Source organism: Podarcis tiliguerta, assembly GCF_965153285.1.
Source record: "Podarcis tiliguerta genome assembly, chromosome: Z".
Taxonomy (NCBI): domain Eukaryota; kingdom Metazoa; phylum Chordata; class Lepidosauria; order Squamata; family Lacertidae; genus Podarcis; species Podarcis tiliguerta.
The window spans coordinates 45,405,934-45,424,930 of record NC_139553.1 but is presented as its reverse complement, the minus strand read 5'-3'; the positions used below and the strand labels follow the sequence as shown (position 1 = coordinate 45,424,930).

At 44.6% G+C, this 18,997-nt stretch overlaps 2 long non-coding RNA genes across 2 annotated transcripts in view; one reads left to right on the top strand and one right to left on the bottom strand.

The window, feature by feature from the left end:
- The window catches only part of LOC310669054, a 26,862-nt gene extending 10,416 nt beyond the window's left edge, over window positions 1-16,446 (top strand). The window contains exon 3 of the long non-coding RNA XR_014506995.1: window positions 15,624-16,446. This is a non-coding gene — a long non-coding RNA (uncharacterized lncRNA). The remainder of the gene's footprint in view (window positions 1-15,623) is intronic.
- LOC310669058 lies at window positions 12,832-18,997 on the bottom strand. Its single transcript, XR_014506999.1, has 3 exons — window positions 18,838-18,997; window positions 15,122-15,178; window positions 12,832-12,947 (listed from the first exon to the last, which is right to left on the bottom strand). It is a non-coding gene; the product is annotated as an uncharacterized lncRNA (long non-coding RNA).

Genomic DNA, 18,997 nt, shown 5'->3' with positions numbered 1-18,997 from the left:
GTTTGCCCTAATTTAATGCATCTTTCTGCACATTTTGGATAGGAGAACTGCATTGCAAAATCTAAAGAAGTGCAAATTTCAAAAGTAAGCTGTGTTTGCTTATTATCTTATGCTTATTATCTTAGGAAGTGCAAATTAAGCTGGTTTGCATTAAGATGCAAACGAAACCAAATTCCTACCCTATGCTTATTCAATGACACTCATGGAGAAAATTATCTAGCTGATTTGTTTGATTGTTTCTAGGGCTGCAAGCTCTGACTAGAATGGTTGAAAGATTAATTGACCAAAGCTTAATCAGTGGGGATGAGAGTTAACCGATGCAGGCAAATTTTAATAACACTGGTTAAAGGTGTTCTATTTATTATTATTTTAGGCAGGCTACTGGAACACTGAATGAAAAATAAAATATTCCCCCTTTCATACCCGGAAAAGGGCCTCTATACTGATATTTGGGTAAATATGTGCACATTTCCAAATTTAATCAATCAGCTAAGAGCAGATAACATTTAAAAAAGATATAAAATCTGTTTGGCAGCCCTAATTATTTCCTATAAATGCTCAGTGTAAGTGGAGAAAGGTCTCTCCTCCTTCCATTGGGGCACTGCAGACAGTTATGCCTGAGAGTGAATGCAATGGATGGGGTGGAGTTATACTCCTTCTAAGTGTCATGGTCAAACTGACTGTCAATTTTGGGGTTCAGAAGGACAACTCCTCTAGGTCAAATTGGCTAGTTATTCCATGGGTTCTGAGGGGGAGGCTCCTATTTGGCGTTCTTCATTATTATTTATTTAGTTATTGCTTGTTCTCTTCTTCCTCATTTAATCCCCAAAGCAACCCTGTGGAGGTAGGTTAGGCTGAGATGCAGTCCCTGGCCCCGTGAGCTTCATGGTCGAGTGGGGATTTGAACCCAGGGATACAAGTCTTACACTCTAACCACTACAGCACACTGTTTTTTCATCATCTTCATCTTCTTCTTTCATTGGGTGCCTCTTGGTCTTCACATCAAACTGAAGCCAGTTATCAATTGGCGAATGTAAATGAAGTTGAATTCTAATAACACGAAATTAGCAAAGGTCCCTTGCTGATGAGAAGTCAGTCTATTTTGGGCGGAATGTGTGGGCAAATCAGTTCTGAGGTAGAAGCAGAATCAGTGATGGGGGCAGCTTGAGATATAATTACCATGGAGATAACATTTGTATCTCATTTGAAGCTGGCTGGCCCCAGACATAATATTTTGGCAGGCAGGCAGGCAAGCAGTCTGTGTGTGTGTGTGTGTGTGTGTGTGTGTGTGAGAGAGAGAGAGAGAGAGAGAGAGAGAGAGAGAGAGACCTGTAATGCTCATACTAAGGAGCTAACATTTTATAGGCAGTGGATTCAGCCCCTTCTTCACACAATGCACACTCACTTTGTGGAATTTGCCACCACAATATGTGATAATGGAGCTGTTAGACAAAATGGCTTTAGGAGAGGGTTAGACAAATGCATGGCAGATAAGACTATCAATCATTGCTGGTCATAACGGCTTTGCACTTCCTACACTGTCAGAGTTAGTGTGCCCCTGAATACCAGTTGCTGGAAATCACAGGTGGGGTGTGTGCTGTTGTGTTCAGGTCCTGCTTTGAGGCCTCCCTGGTTACCACTGCAAGGACAGGATGCTGGGTTAGGTGGGTCTTGGGTCCGATCCACTAGGCTGTCTCTCTTCTTAGGTTCTTATGTTATTTAGGATTAATCTAGGGATGGGGAACCTGTGGCCATTCAGCAGTTCTCCACCTCCCATATTCCCTGACCATTGACCACTGCTGGGAACTGGAGTCCAGTGGCATCTTGAAGACCACAGCTTGCCCACCCCGAATTAGGCAGATTCATGAGTTCTGCCAATGGCAACAAACCATAAGCCTCCATTCTCAGAAGCACTATGCTACTGAAAACCAGTTGCTGTCTGGTTTCCCTTAACAGGGCTACTGCAAGGCTGGGGTTCTCCATCAGCTGGTGAGGTAGAGCAGCTGTCCAGAGGGGCAAAGCACTAGTTTTTGTGCACACATGCTGATACCAGCAGTGAGCTATCCAGTTGCACAACTTGTGCTGAAGAGGAATTCCAAAAAGATAAGAAGGGCCCTGGTGGATCATGCCAGGGGCTCATCTTGCTCAGCACCCTGGTGTCACAGTGGCCAGCCAGACGCTTCTGAGATGCCTGCAAGCAGGCCATGAGCGCAATAGCCTTCTCCCTTCCTGCAGTTGGTATTTGGGAGCACACTACCTCTGACAGTGGAGGGTAAACAGAGTCATTGATTTATTTCTTTGTTGCATTTCTATCTCACCTTTTTCTCCAAGGAGCTCAAAATGGCATTCGTGGTTCTCTCCCTCCTCATTTTATCCCCCACGGCAACCCCTTGAGGCTGTCCCACTGTGAGCTTCATGGCTGAGTGGAGATTTGAAGCCTGGTCTCCCAGGTCCTAGTCTGACACTCTAACCATTACATCACATTACCTCTCAATATGCACTCTGGCGCCATTTTGTTTTCATTTCGTCTGTCCTGAATCCTTCAACATTCAGCTTTATTAAAGGACCCCAGGCTCCACCATTATGAGAGAAGGAGGAAAACTTATTCCTACATAAAGCACACAAAATTTCATATACTATTTTTCATATCCCAACCCTATTACTAGATTATTTTGTAAGCTTAAAAGCCTCTGTGGGGGTAATCTTTCCCCAGAGGGGAGTTGCTCTCTGACCCCTTCATGTTCCACTAGTAATAGGCAGCAAACAAAATGTTTTATAGCTACCTGTTTTTCCCCAGCAGTTTGTGGAACATCTGTGAGGCCCCTCTCTGGAGGCCATTTGACGTTATGATGTCTCCTCCTGAGCAGGCCTTTCTGTTGCCAGCCACACAATTCTGCTCTGGGCTTCAGTTCAGGTGTGTTGTTGACTCTGCCACCTCCACTGCCGGAGGCGATATGCCTCTAAACATCAGTTGCTGGGAATCACAAGTCAGGAGAGTTGTTGTTGCTCTTGGGTCCTGTTTGCATGCTTCCCATGGGCATTGGGTTGGCCATTGTAAGAGCACGATACTGGACAAGATGGCCCACAGGCTTGATGCAGCACGCTCTTCTTAGGTTCTTCTGTCCTGGGGGCAACAGTAATAAAAAAATAATAACTTAATTATTTATACCCTGCCCATCTGGTTGGGTTTCCCCAGCCACTCTGGGTGGCTAACAGCATATCTAAAAACATAATAAAACAACAAGCGTTAAAAACCTCCCAATTCAGGGCTACTTTCACATGTCTTCTAAAAGTTGTATAATTCTTTATCTCCTTGACATCTGAAGGGAGGGCATTCCACAGGGAGGGCGCCACTACCGAGAAGGCCCTCAGGTGATTTTGGCAAGCCTTTAACTTATATTTTTGTGGTTGGTCTGGATTCATTGCATCTCCTGATTCTGCCGGCTCCCTGGCTGAGTTCTAGCACTGGTGTCCCACCAAGGTTTGCTTATTCCTCCCGGCCCCTGTAGTTATTGAGGTTTGTGGTCAGGCCTTCCTCCACCATCCAGACTATGCGGTCCAAACTAGGATGCCAGGACTTTTGGTTCAGACTCTGTCTGATGGGAAATGGCATCATCTGCGCAGCAGAACATGGCTTCTGGTTTCAAGGACTACTCGTGGGCTTCTGAGAGATGTAGTCTGATCTAGCAGCACCAACCTTACATTTTAATTAGCCACGATAGGAATAGAAACCTCCATGTTACAGGCGCAGTATATTGCAGAATATCAGACACAGGAGACCAAGGAGGAGGGCTGTTGCTTTCAAGCCCTGTTTGTTGGCTCTTGACTGGTCACCATGATTGTTGGACATCTGATAGGTCACTGTGAGAAATAGGGCACAGGGCTAGATGGACCCTTGATTTAATCCAGCAGGGCCTCTCCTCCTCCCAGAGGGGAGGGGTTGTGAGCGGGAGCAGCTTCCCACAGGGGTAGGAAGGCGTACTCAGCTCCCTGCTCCTGATATCTTCTGCTGCCATGGCCAAACCTTTCAGCTGGCCAACAGGGCCGGCTGGTGGGCAGTGCTAGCTGCATTTAAACAGCTGTGGCCGTGCTCAGCTCCCAGTCTGTTCCTGCTTTCTTCGGATCTCCCTCCCTCCCTCCCTCCCTTTTAGGTCAGCTTCCTCTGCATATTGACCTTGCTATGGACTTTGGATGGTTGCCTTGGTTGCCCAAGGGGCCTGGTAGGACTTTTTTTTTATCCATTTGGCAAATTGGCACCAGCCTCTCGGTTTTTTCACCTACCTCATAGCAATTTGTCACAACTTTCTGGTATTGGAAGTTAGGCATTGGAATATGTGTGCTGTGTTGGAGGATTGGGTATGGGCCATCATCTACCCCTCCTCTTTTGGGTATTCTGCTAAAGGAATCCTGCGATCGTGGATCCTGTTCAATGCCCTGCTGGTGGCTAGGGCCATGGCACGACCCCCGGTGACGTCATGGGGGAGCTTCCAGTTGTATTTGCATCAACAAGCTTCTCCCATTGGTTGTTAACCCTGATATGACTCCCTGCTGAGCGGGGTGGAGTCTTGTATTGCTGTTTCATCCAGTGCCTAAGCGAATACTACTCACATGCTGTAACCAATAAAAGTTGTGGCCTAATTTTGCCCATTAACCTAAAATAATGTGTCTTTGTGTCTTATTATACTCCTATGCGGGTGGTGGGTCCTCGACTCACAACATTATTCTGTGCAACTTGCTCCTGCAGGAGTCAGCAACAGTCATCTACCTGTATGGCTTTAAAAGAGGATTGGACTATTTGTGGAGGAAAAGGCTATCAGGGCTGCTAACCACGGGGGCTATGCTCTGCCTCCACAATTGGGAGCGTGAATGCTTCTGCATACCAGTTACTGGAAGCCACAGGAGGGGCGAGGACTCTTGTGCTCAGGTCCTGCTTGTGGGTTTCCCACAGGCATCTAGTTGGCTACTGTGTCGATGCTGGACTAGATAGGCCACTGGCCTGGTCAGCAGGCTCTGCTTATGTTCTTATTCTCCTAATGCATAGGAGTCTATAGGAAAACAAACACTACATAGAATTCCCAGTGCCCAAGCCTGAAATATAGTTTTTTACCATCTTCAGTCTGGAAAATAATTATTTTTAAAATTATCCATGCACAACCAACACACACATCCCTGCTGTGAGCCAAAATCATGCAAACAGGTCACCATGCACTTAATTTTTATAGATTGCAATGCTTTAAGATTTTGTAGACCATGACAATCGCACAGGCCGGGCTGTGCATGCACTAAACACCAGCTGATGTATCTTGGTGGGAGGCGGAATGTGCCTGCAGGTTGTGTGAGGGTGGGCTGCGAGGCTGCGATGCGTGGCCTCACCCTGTGAATGTGAACAGGTGGTGGTTTGGTGTTTAATAATGTAGACTTGAGGAATGTTCGGGACCTGCGCAATATAAAAAGAACAATCAGAATATGCTATTATGGGTGCTGGAATCTCATTTAAAACCTAATTAGGTCTAGTACAAAGCTAGAGTAGGCTTGTCTTGGGATAAAGAGATTGATGTGTCTGCATGAAATGTGTGGTGCCTATTCATTCCTCTTCTCGTGAAAGAAGAATAATAAAAAATAAGGTTTGTTAAGGAAGCAGAATTTTTTTTTGTTAACTCTTCGTTTATGTATTGCCACTGTTTTGTGTGCTTCTGTGCCTCTTGATGAAAAGGATAATTGTATTTGTCTAGTTTTTTCTTCCTCCTAAGCAAGAGGCACCCAAAGTGCTGCCATCCAGAAATTTTGGATTCTAGCCCCCATAAGGTCAGAGATCATGAGGGTCAGCAGTGGTGATGATGAAGGATCGCAGTGGAAGAGCATCAGCCTTGCATGCAGAAGACCCCAGGTTCAATCCCTAGCATCTCCAGGTAAGGCTGGGGGTGTTCCCTGCCTGGAGAGCAGCTGTCAGCCAGTGCCAACAGCACAGATTTACCAATGGTCAGACTTGGTACAAGGCAGTATCCGATGTAGTCGCAGGTTCCCCACCCCCGTTCTACAGGGAGGACAAGACTATAGCAATGGAACATAGGAAACTGCTTTTGATGGACTCCATCACGCTCATAGCTGTCAACCTTCCCTTTTTTTTGCGGGAAATTCCCTTATCCAGTAGACTGTCTCTGGGACAGGTGAGGCTGCTGATCCCTTATTTTCAAATCTGAAAGTTGACAGCTATGATCAGGCTACCCCTGTGGGGGTGACCTTAGGCATAACTCTTTGCTATGTTCATTTGCCTACTATAGGACTAGAACAGTGTTTCCCAAATTGGGCCTCCAGCTCTTTTTGGACCACAGTTCCCATGATACATGACCACTGGTCCTGCCAACTAGAGACAATGGGAGTTGTAGTCCAACAACAGTTGCAGACCCAAGTTTGGGAAACAATGGATTAGGTAGACCAATAATCCAGGTAAGTATTTTACTTTCCTTTTGGTTGTGCATACTGGGTGGTAGCCAACTAGGTTTTACTTAGAGTAGACCTACTGAAGTGAATGGACTGAACTTAGTCATGCTCATCAATTTCAATGGGTATGCTCTTGATTAAAACCTAGTTGAACACCACCTACTGTTTCTCCCATTTTCCTCTTTTTAGCCTTTGCCCTAAATAAACATTTTGATTGGGTTTTTGAGCCTTCACTGGTTTAGGAACACCAGAACATGAGAAGTTGCTTTAGACCAAGTCAGACATTGGGTCCCCATAGTCCAGTACTGTCTGCACTGACTGGCAGCTCTCCAGTGCTTCAGGCAGAGGCTCTTCCAGCCCTACCTGCAGAAGCTGGGGATTGATCCTGGGACCTTCTGCATGCAAGGCAGATGTCCAATCATCTATCTATGGGAGTCACTGGCCCTCTTCATCAATTGCCCAGGAGCCCCGGCGTGCCTGGAAACCAACCTGCATCCTTCCCAGATGAGTTGTGCATCTTCCAGGTCATGCTCTCAAAGCATCTGGGTGCTGAATGAGACCCAGAGACCTCTTTTCACGTCATTCCTTCCTATTGCATGCTGTAATGATAGAAGTTAGCCCCCTCTCTCCCACCACTAGGTGGCGCTGTGCTCAGATCTAGCCAGCCCTCTTGTGTGCTCAATTTCAACAGAGAGGCAGACAGGCAATCAATCTTTGAGTCTAATGGCATCTTGAGCAGTATTTCTTTATGGATTGAAACAGTTAAGATACCCAATTAATTAACAATGATAACAATGAATAAACAAAGTCACCAAAGAACCCAACCTGAAATCACTGTTGGTTACATGACAAGGACGTCAGTTATTTGCCACTAATTGGATCACAGTCTCTTGTCAGAGCAGGCTCCTTTCAGGTCTGTTACTATGCACCCACTTTCCCTCATCTCAGCTGCACACTCTTCCCTCCCCCTCCCTCCTCTCCCTCAGGTCTCTCTTTGCCAGCCGACTTTTATTCCCCTTGATGTTTCCCTCCATGCTAAACTTCTCACTCACCCCACATTCTGCAACGCCACTGAAGTGAGCATTTCAGCTGTACAGGCAAGCACAGTTTTCTCTTTTCTTTCTGTCCTCTTCATCATTCAGCTCCCAATACGTGCATGGTGCAGAATGCCCCGGTTCAATCCCCGGCATCTCCAGGTAAGGCTAGCAGATATCACTGTCTGAAACCCTGGAGAGCTGCTGCCAGTCAGTGTAGGCAATATTGAGCTGGATGGACTATGGGCTCATGCAATGAAGAGCTGGTGTGGTACAGTGGTTAAAGTTTGCGAGACCAGGGTTCAAATCCTCACTCAGCTATGAACTTCACCTTGGACCAGTCGCTGCCTCTTGGCCTAACCTACCCCACAGGGTTGTCGTGGGGATTAAATGAGAATGAGGGGAACCATGCATGTCTCCTTAAGCCCCTTGAAGGTGGACCACAAACACCAAAGATGCACCTCTTTGTCCTTTGACACCTGAGGTATATATGTTCAGGCATACGCCTTGTGATTGTGATTTCTTTTAAGCTGTTTTTGATCTTGTACTTTAAATGGTTGTGACTTGCTCTGGGATACTAGGGCCACTAAATGGGTTTAAAGGAATCTACTGTTTCTAGGCTGCCCCTTCTAACAGGAGGGCAGGCTGAAACTTTATTTTGTGCCTCAAAGCTGCTACCTTTTAAATTATAGCCCTTCTCTGGGGATGTGGAGGAGAATCTACTTGCCAGTTCAGCTAGTGTTGACTATGGGGCTATTCTGCTCTCTTTATTTCATTGTGTAATCTGGTTCACCAAGTTAACCCCTCCCCCTTTCCTAAAGTATCAGGGTCAGGAGAGGGTTAAAGATCCCAGGATGCCACATTGGAAGAAGAACACTGGCAAATGAGAGGGCTTCAATGCAAGGGGCATACAAGGTCATAAGGAGATCCAAAAAGGTGCAACCAGGAAGTGAGGCATCTCAATGAGATGCAATTATATTTCAAGCCTCATCTGGAGGACTGTGTCCAGTTCTGGACACCACATTTTAAGAATGGCATTTGCAAACTGTTGCATGTCCTGAAGAGGGCAGCTAGGATGGTGAAGGGTCTGTCTGGAAAACCAAGTCCTATGAAGAAAAGTGGAATGAGCTGGGTGTAGGTTTAGCTTGAAGAAGAAAAAATTAAGGGGAGACATGACAGCTGTCTTCAAATATCTGTTGGGCTGTCATACAGAAGATGGAGGAGGCTTGTCACTGGTTGCTCCAGAGGGCAGAACTAGAATTAATGAGAGGAAATTGCAAGGAAGCAGTTTCTGGGTAATCATTAGGAGAAACTACCTAACAATAAGCTCTCTTTGGCAGGGGGAGATTCTCCCTTGCGAGGTGATGGGATTATGTTTGCTGGAGGTACTTAGGCAGAGGCTGAACTGGCAATCTTCCAGGGATGTTGTAGTTGGGAAGGAACACGGGAAAGTTCATGACTCCGTGCATTTTTCTCTGTATTGTCTTTACTGGCTGGGAGTGGCTCTCTGGGATTTCAGGCAGGAGGTCTCTCCCAGCCCTAACTGGAGATGCTGTTGATTGAAACTAGGACCTTCTGCATGCAAAGCAGATGCTCTACCTATGGCTATGGCCCTTCTCTAATAGATGGCAGGAAGCACCTTACAGTAACCAGCATTTCACTGTTTTAAGGGGGGGGGGGGGAATGACATGGCATTTCTTGAGCTATCACCTGGCTAGTTTTGAGGTTCAACTAAGTAGCTAACCTGAGATATCTCATCACTTCCAGGACCACCAAAGGCTTTGCACTTGCTCTCTTTCCTTTAAATAAGCATCACAAGCCACACCTTTATACCAAATCAGACAGGATTCTCTCCCAGCCTTACCTGGGGATTCTGGGACCTATGACATGCAAAAGAGATGGTGTATGGATGAGCTATGGATGCACTGCAGATCCTGCATTGAGCAGAGGGTTTCACTGTGTGACGTCTGAGGCTTCCAACTTTAAATTTCTATTATTCAGGAGACATTAAGCTGGCTGGAAGCTGATATACATCCTGGCTTAGGGCTTACATATGTTCCTGTTTAATGGAATAACAACACAGCTCCCCCACAACCACTAAGGCCGCCAAAACTAATCTGTAGCATTTTTTTTTTAAAGCCTATGCTAAAATATAATTACTTAAGGCGTTTTAGGAGCAAACATTGCTTTTTCTTCTTCCTTTCACCCCCAGGCTTTGCCTACCCATCTGGGTTTGCTTGGATGGACAGAATCAAGGCTGTGGTTGATTTGTTTCTCCCTTAGAACTGCCCAACTTCAGTTTGATGCACGCTTGACTTCCCCCACATGCTGGAGGAGCCAAGATGTGTCAAGAACAAGGAATTGCTTTTGTATGAAAAGGAGTTTCTCTTGTGCAGGTCTGGAAATGCATTTTATATAGATAAATCTGGGCGTCTCCATTTGAACCGGGATGACCTATAATGAACAACACATCCCACCTATAAACCTCACTGAAAACAAGAAGGGGAGGAGCTTTCCTCAGCCCAAGGGCCACAATATCTTCTGGGGGGTCACATGCCAGTGGGAGGCAGGTCCGAAGGCAGTCATGCGGGAGAGCAACAAGTCTTGTTGTTCTGTACCTGCTTTCACCAGCAGATCACAGGGTGGATTGCAGCAGTCTAAAATTCAGTATTAAAAACATTTAAAACAAATTAGTCACAGGAATTGGGAGGGCCCAGAAAACACACACCTCAGATTTCAAATATCAGGGTAAAGAGACACGTCTTCAACATTTGTCATAAGTTATATAGCGAGGGTACCTGATGCACCTCTGCGGAGAGGGAATTCCACAACTCAGGAGGAGGATGCCCTCTCCTGGGCCACTGCACTTCTGAGGGTGATGGAACTACTAAGAGGCCCCCACCTCTGCTGACCTTAACACCCCCATCAACCCCAGTCTCCCCTTGGCCAGTCCCTCACGTGCCTGCCTTTGTGCAGCCAGCCCAGGCAGGTGGCACTTCCTGCTACCTACCTCCTCCTCCTCCTCACGCTTGGTCTATTGATTCCATGGGTCTACTCTGAGAATGACTAATGGTGGAAATGCCAATTTTAAAAACCATTTATTTAGACCAAGATGGGGAACCTCTAGTCTGGGGCTGAGGGTGGCCTTCCGGGAGTCTCCCGAGGCTAAGTACTTCACTGACCAAGGAGGAGATCATCTGGCAGTGGGAGGCTGTGGCATGATGAGTGGGTTTGTGCCTTGAAGGTCTCCATGGCTGGAGGCTGGCTGATGTCTGGTGATGGACCTGGTGGAAGCTGGGAAATGTTGGGAAATGGAAGCCAGTAGCATTCACATTTGGATAATGGTGGACACTGCAATTCCTGAAACAGACTGTTGTTTGGGATGTAAGCAGGTTCAAACTCAGCTTTGGAAGCCTGTTGACAGAATCTGTGTGGATATTTGTGGACTGAAGCTGGGGGCATATACGTGTGTGAATGGAGAGCGGCTGATGAGTGAATGTGTCTCCATGTGTGAATGGGAGGTTTTGAATGCTGTTGAGGCGAATGGTATGTGTCTGGGTGCATTGGGCTGGCATAGGTAGCCCACCAGATGTGACATTCCTGGGAATTATGTGACAGGAGCCAGCTCCAGGTACAGGGTGGAAGGATGAACCAGCCCAGTGGCTATTCAAAGGTGGAAGCCAGTGGAAGTTGGCAGGCTGAAGTCAGGAATGAAACTGCCAGGCAGATGCCAGTGAAAGTCCCTGATGATATTGTTGGGTGGTAGCCCTTCCTGTTCCTGCATTTGCCATGGGAGATCTAGCATCCCAGTTCTCTGGAGCAACCCTCCCTAGTGCACACGAAGGGTGGACTACAAATGTTTTTAAGGAGCAACCCCAGCCTGAGGAGGCAGCTCAGGGGAACAGCTGGAGACCCAGGAGGGAAATCTAGGTCTATTCCCTCCTATCCACTTGAGTTGCCAACACTTTGTTTTCTTGGGGCTCCTGTGCCTGCCTCACCTCGATAGCTGACAGAAAAAAATAAAAATAAAACAACAATTGATTTTGTCACTCGGAACCCAGCATCACCAATAAACTTGTAAGGACCCCCAGTGGTTAAAAAGACCACTTAGGTGAACTGTGCCTGCTGGCAATTATTCCCTCAGAAATAATTGCTGTCAGCTTTTAGAAGAAAGAGACAAGGTGCTATGTAGAGGCTCAGCATGTGAGCTACAATGAGCCACAGAGACTTGAGTTTTATTCGCACCTCTGCTCTGAAACTCAAGAAAGATAGGCTCTTTCTTCAATTCCCCTCCCTCCCACCCACCTTTTTACAACATCATCCTCCCTGACACTTCTCTAACCTTTCTGAAATCCTTTCAGCTGGCATGGTTTAATATTAAGCGTCTGCCCTTCTTCAAGGAATATAGGACCCTGACTTGTACCCATCTATATATGGTGCCCATGGTGATCCTAAAGTCCTACTGAGTTGCCAGCACAGCTCCCCATCCTCCCCACTCCCCAACACTGACATGGGATCTGAAGTCTAAATCTGTGTACACCCCATACATTTATAGCACATTTATAGCACAAGCCATGAGGGACCACAGAGCAACTATGTGAAGACAGATTGGTGAGGGGGCAGGAGCCATGAGGAGAGTCATGGCAGAGACAGAAAACAGAGGCGCCATGAGGCGAGAGGTGGAGTCTAAAGTTGGCTCAGCCACAAGGAGATGAGACTTGTTTCTGGGTGACAAGAGAAGAAGCTGCATTTGTGTTTAGATGAGGAGAATCCCGGGAGAGAGCACCATGGTCCTGCTTTTAAAGAGTCATGGTTTCAACTCAAAGAATCCTAGTTATACCTGATTTTAGGACACTGGGGACTGTAGTTTGTTAAGGGTGCTGAGGGTTGTTGAGAGGACCCCTATACATCTCACATAGCTTTAACTTCCAGAGTTCCTTGCAAAGAAGGATTGCCAGTTAAGCAACTCTGAGAATTGTAGGATTGATTGTGAGGAGTTTCATAGGATGCTTCACAGAATGAGAGCATAAAGGGTATGTGTGAATGGCATCTACCAGCTGACTTGCTCCTCATGACCAAGATGCAAAAAAAGAGGAGGCAGTTTCAATGCAGAATCCAAACCCCCCTACTTGAGATTAAGGTAGAGCTTCCAGTGGCTCAAAAATTTAGTCCAGCCTGAGTATTATAAGCCTTAGAATGAAACCCTTCTCCTAAATTAGTAGGGCAATCTGTGGTTGCTTGGTGGTGAAAGAAGGAGGCTCTGCTAATCCATTTACATCTTTCTTTTTTAAAAAGTGGGGCACAGGCCAAAATGGAATAGGTGGAAAACATAAGCCCCCCCCCCACCGCAACAGTATCTGCATGGGACACGCCATGGAAACACTTCTGTCAATTTCAGTGGGCTTTGATTGAAGCGGCAAAAGGCCATTTTAATTCGCAGCAGGTTAACGTTTTGATACCCAAAAGCTCTTCCTGAATGAAAATAGTAACAGCCAGAAGAGATTATGCTGCTTATATTTATGATAACCCCAAGCAACCATTCACAACCCTTGTCCCATGGAACTGGCAATGCCTTGATGCTTCTTATCTACAGCCCTCTAGATAAGAGAGACTTTCACCAGTTAGCATTCTTTCCTGTCATTGGGAGGTGGGACTTCTCTGCAGAGGTTATGTCTGTTCATTCTAGAGCCTAAGGAAATGTTTCGTCCATTATTTTATTCTTGCACAGCAGGGGCAGAGAACCTGTGGCCCTCCAGCAGTTCTTGGATTCCAACGCCCCTCAGCCCCAGTCAGCATGGTCCAATGGTCATGGATAATGGGAGTTGAAGTCCAGTAACAGCTGGAGGGCCACAAGATCCACATCTCTGGCTTAGCAGTATTTGAGCTCACAGTTAGTTGCTTTGTGGGGAGACTTTTTGGTTCAAAAGGTGGGACGCAATATTTTAATTACCATTTTAAATGACATTAGATCTTTTGAAACTTTGCAATGTCGTGATGTACCATATTCAACATTCTGTTCCTCGTCTGATTTGGAAGAAAGTCGATACATTTTAAATGTCAACATGGAAATGAATTCTGATCAAAGGAGGGCAAGCTAAATAGGAACACACGAAGCTTCTACATACTATGTCATATCGCTGGTGCACTCATCCCAGCCTTTTCTACTCTTGGCTGGCTGTACCTTTTCAGAGCCTCAGACAGAACGCTCTCTTCCAGTTCTGCTACTTGAGTTCCTTTTAAATTGAAGGACCTTTTGCAATGCAAAGCATGCACTTGAGTTGGCAACTCCAGCTGTGCCCCTTCCCCGAGGTTAACAATGATTCAATCTTTCCATATACTACAGAAAGAGGAGAAATTAATTTGGTTCCAGTTTTCAAGTTAAGTTGCCCCGTTTTCATGTCTTGAACTGAAATGTCACATAAAATTCAGCTATCCTTTGGAATTCGCTCTTCTGAATTTTCTGATACATATCTTTCTTTTTTTAAGCATACCAAGAAGAAAGCATTGGAAGGTTAGTGTATACTGAAACACACAGGTTTAGTGGAAACAATGGGCAAAATGGCACTAGAGGAAATTGCTTCGTGGAGAATGCCTGTCTTAGGCAACATTGCACACAAAAATGTGCCTATTAGGAGGAATACATGTGAAAATGAATACACATTTTCTGTTCAGTTCATAAGTTTAGTGTTCCATCCAAAGACCATACAAAACTGTGGAAATATTATTAATAAAATAATACAGAACATACATAGCTTGATTTCAGATTAAACCTCCCAATCACCAAAATAACTTATAGTGATTTTATCCAACTCCTTTTTCCTGATTTTATTTTATGCAGCCAGTGTACAGAAGGCCACTCTCTGTATTACAAAGCTATTAGTGCCTCTCGAAAGAAACCAAACAATTTATGCTGGGGTGTAACTGCTTGCATGTGTAAAGTGAACTCTTGGGTCTCTACACAAGGGGCAGCCTAACAGATAATGAGTAACGTTTTGTACCTGAGGTTGTCCACAGATACAAAGATTGCAGTGAGCATCACTTCGAAATGCAGCCCGAGGAGACTGGTGAAAGTTTGGTCAGATAACTAGCTGTAAAATGCTCTGTTCTTAAAGGGGAGACCAAGGGGGGAAAAGCTGTGTGTGTTTCTATTTAGCTGTAGGTCCCTTCTGAGTTCTATCCAGAAGAGGCAATCCCTTAGCTGACATTTATTCAAGGCCCAAGCAGAGCTCAGTTCTGGAAATTAGTAATAGTCTAAAACAACCAACTCTGGTATCACTCAATTCCATATAGCACAGTGCAGGAAAACACTCAATGTGCATAGTAGCAATTCTTTTAATATACTTTAACTGAGTGCAGTCTGCTATTGCCTTAATTGTTGGCTACTCAGATTAAGTATGAAGAAGAGCTGCTGATATTCTTGATGATAGAGAGTATAGGTTCCCAAAAAAGTTATTCTGCATTGTTTCCAAAACTTTAATGGAGTTCAGGACAGAGCTCCAGATTTCAACATCGTAGAGTATTTGACTTAGCACTTTGCTACCAAATATATTTAGGGCAAAGTAATTCAGAAAGGGATGAATGGAATTTAAGACTGGAATAATGAGAAACTGGGCAAAACTGAAAGAGACAAGATTGTGCTTCCCGACCCGTGCTTACTGTCCCTCTAGTGACTGGTTCTCCTCTCCTGTTCTTTTCTCCTGAACCTAAAGATAAGAAGAAGCAAAAGAATTTCATTTAATTTCCCCCTTCTCACCCCTGAAAGTGCTTTGCTAGATTTCAGCCACCAGCATTTAGGTGGGTGGGGTTTTTTTTGGGGGGGGGGGCTTGTTCTTTAAGTTTGCTTTGGGAAATTAGCCAACTATACATATTTCTGCATTGCAGAGGTTTGGACTAGATGGTCCTCAGATTTCTTCCAAGTCTATGATTTTATACTATTGCTAGGAACACAGCTGAATGAGTTAACCCGTTGCTCAACCTTTAGGTACATGCATTGCATACAGTGGATAAGAGAATTAGACAGCAGATGATGGGAAAGATCCCCATCTTAGATGCCAGAAAGTCACTTTTAGCCAGAACAGACAATACTGAGCTCAATGGACAAATAATCAAACCAAGCATAAAGACGTTTTCTATTTTTCTGCATAACAGATTGCCAAGATCTGAACAAGGCATCTCTTCTTTCAGCAAGATGGTTCATGAAACACTTCCTTTTAGGGCAACTGGTCCATGAAACTTGCATACCTGATGCTATCGTGGAGACCCCACACCAGCAATGCCTGAAGATGCTGGACCAGATACAGGTTTTTGGATAGCATGTTGTGGATACAATTTGCAGCACCAAATCCATTTCCCGTTCTTTGTCTCCACCCCCCTCCCTTGCAGTGAGCAGCTGAACATTAAATTGGCAGCAAAATCCATCGCAGACCCCCTCCCCCCAGAGACTCATTAAAGACCCAGATAACTCTGACATTGAGCACAATGGCTTCTGCTTGATCGGCTCTGCCAATTTCTCAGATGTACAGAAGGCAAGATGGGAAACATATTTCTTATTAGGGCACACATGTAATGAGGCAATTGCTAAAATGCTCTGGACAAGACTACCTATTAGATGTTTCTTGCAGTATGACTACTTTTGAACCAAGTGGGTTTCAGCTCAAGGCGGAATGAATTGACATTTCAGTTTGACACTGTTACTATTGGTGGCAGTTAAGTAAATGATTCTGTTAGGATCCCGTGCTTTAAAAAAAACATATCCTATGACAAAAATCTAATAAATAATCATACTGACAGGATGTGTGTCAATGTACTTTTTGTGCTTCTGTGACTTTACTTTGCACACATGCAGTTTAGGAGCTGAGCCAGAGGAGAGGTTGGAATATACAGTAATGCCCACTAAGGGTGGTTGCTCCCCCCCCCATCAAGTTTCTAGCCCTCTTGATTACAGAGGAAAGCTTTGAAAAGACTGGATAGTGTCCCTGTAGCTCAGTGGTAGAACATTTGCTTTGCATGCAGAAAGTCTAATCTCCAGTGGCGTCTCCAGATATGGCTGAAAGAGGCCCCTACACAAACCCGAAAGTTGTTGAGCTTTCACAAAAACGCAAAGAGAGAGAGAGAGAGGTTTCTCAATTGATTTGCCTAAGATCTGCCTTTTGAAAAGTTCCCCCGGATGTCTGGTAACATCTAGGAAAATCCAGACGTATGGCAGCCCTAACATAGACCAATGGTCTGACTCTATATATGGCAGCTTCATATGTCCTTCCCCCCCCCCCTCTATTCCCATTGGTTCCCAGTTGTAGAAAGTGAGCCAGGCTACTCCAGACTGTTTCTGTCTCATTGGCCAGTTATATCCCTGCATCCGTCTCTAATCAAACAGACCAATATTTAATTTCTACAGAGGGCAAACAAATGCAGTTTTCTTTCCTCCTCCTTCCTCCTCTCAAAATGGCATCTGAGTCCCCGATAGCCATCTGCTTCTCTTCCCATCTGCGATGGATGTAGTGTTATAATTGGACATACGCTTTTGACACCTACTAAGAAGAGCTGCCAGCTTCTGTAGCCAATTTTAAGCCAAGGCTTCTTTGCTGTCCTCCCAAACAGGCTTCTTGTTAAGGGACTGTCAAAAGGTGGGGTGAGTGAAGGGTTAACAAGGATTCTTGTCTGGACTAAAAAGAGAAAAAGCAATTATCGCCCCCCTCCCCATTGCCACTCCAACATCTATTGTGTTAGGCATAGGTGGCTCCTCTTGCTGATAAAAACTATGCAATGGAAAGTTTTCCTGCTCAAGCCCCATTGAAATGAATGGGGGTTGCTCAAGAGCACTGCTGCATTGACCCATAATGAATTGCTTCAGCAGCAACAAAGCCAGGAGTTACCATGATTTGCAGGCAGGGATGAGGGAAGATATTCAACTCAGTTCACATTTATTTCACCTTTTAGTTTTATTTCAGCAATTTGCATACCGCATAATCGCAGTCATCTCTAAGCAGTGCACAGGAGACCAGCTGTAGAGGGCAAAAGATGAGTGAAAACTGTGAAATTAGAGTTGATTTTAAAAACCTGCTGGGATAAATAATAATAAAAATAGGCCTTCAGGAAGTGCGAGAAGTTCAACAAGGAGAGGACCTGTCTGACTCCAACTGGAGGCAAGTTAAACAAAATTGGACCATAATACTGAACACAAGACTCTTTTGGATCTAAGCTGTGCATCCAAGCTATGGGGGACCATTAACAGTGACTCTGCTGAAAACCTAGGAAATTGAACAGGGATATAAAAAGCATCAGGTGGTCCTTGTAAATTAATACAGGAACCTAATGAGCTAGTATATGAGCAACTAGTTCAAGCTTTGTAGAGTTATGTGCTGGCAATTATTAAATGCCAAGGAGTGTGGTGGAGTCTCCTTCTTTGGAGGTCTTTAAGCAGAGGCTTGACAACCATATGTCAGGAGTGCTCTGATGGTGTTTCCTGCTTGGCAGGGGGTTGGACTCGATGGCCCTTGTGGTCTCTTCCAACTCTATGATTCTATGATTCTATGATTCTATGAAATGGACACAAGATTTGGGGCATAATATACAATTTGAAGATTGGGAAAAATTATGGAAAGTGAATCTGAAATTCACGGATTGCATATTATTGAAAGAGAACTACATGAAAATGATGTGTAGATGGTATATTACACTGGTAAAAATGGCAAAAATGTATAAAACAGGATAAAAAAACTGTTGGAAATGCAAAGAGAAGGAAGGCACTTTTTACCATATGTGGTGGGAATGTAGAGTTGTAAAGAATTTTTGGGAAATGATATATAATGAACTGAAAAAAATGTTAAAAATGGCATTTGTAAAAAAGCCAGAAGCCTTTTTGCTCGGTATTTCAGGTCAAGAACATCCAAAAGAAAAAAGAAAAATATTTATGTATGCTACAACAGCGGCAAGAGTTTGGTTAGCACAAGGCTGGAAGACAGAAGAAGTACCAATGAAAGAACAATGGCAAGAAAAATTGATGAATTATGCAGAATTAGCAAAGTTAACAGACAATGTACATGAAAAGGACAATAGTGATTTTTAAAAAGATTGAGAACCTTTCACAACTTACCTATAGAAACAACAAAAAGAGATGGACTCATTGGCAGGTTTCACAACTTTAAGCAGAACATGATGAAAGATAGTGTAACAACGTGTATAGTTATTTAACATGCAGAAGATAACAAGTAATGAAATAAACCAGAAAGGGAAGATGAAGGAAGTCAATGGGAGGGTGAGGATTGTAAAATATAAAATTTGGATAATTGTATTTGCAATTTGCTATAACAAAGAAACCCAATAAAAATGCATTTTATTTTATCTTATTTTATATAAAAAAAACCTTGCAACCTTTGCTGTCACCTGCTCATCTTGATCTCCCAAGAGAAAGGACAGTGTGGCAGTGGCTGGGCGACCCGGAATGGACAATGAAAGAAGGGTGATAACCTTATTCCTCAAGTCTTTATAAAGCATGCAAGCCAGAAGGGCATGTGCCACCGATT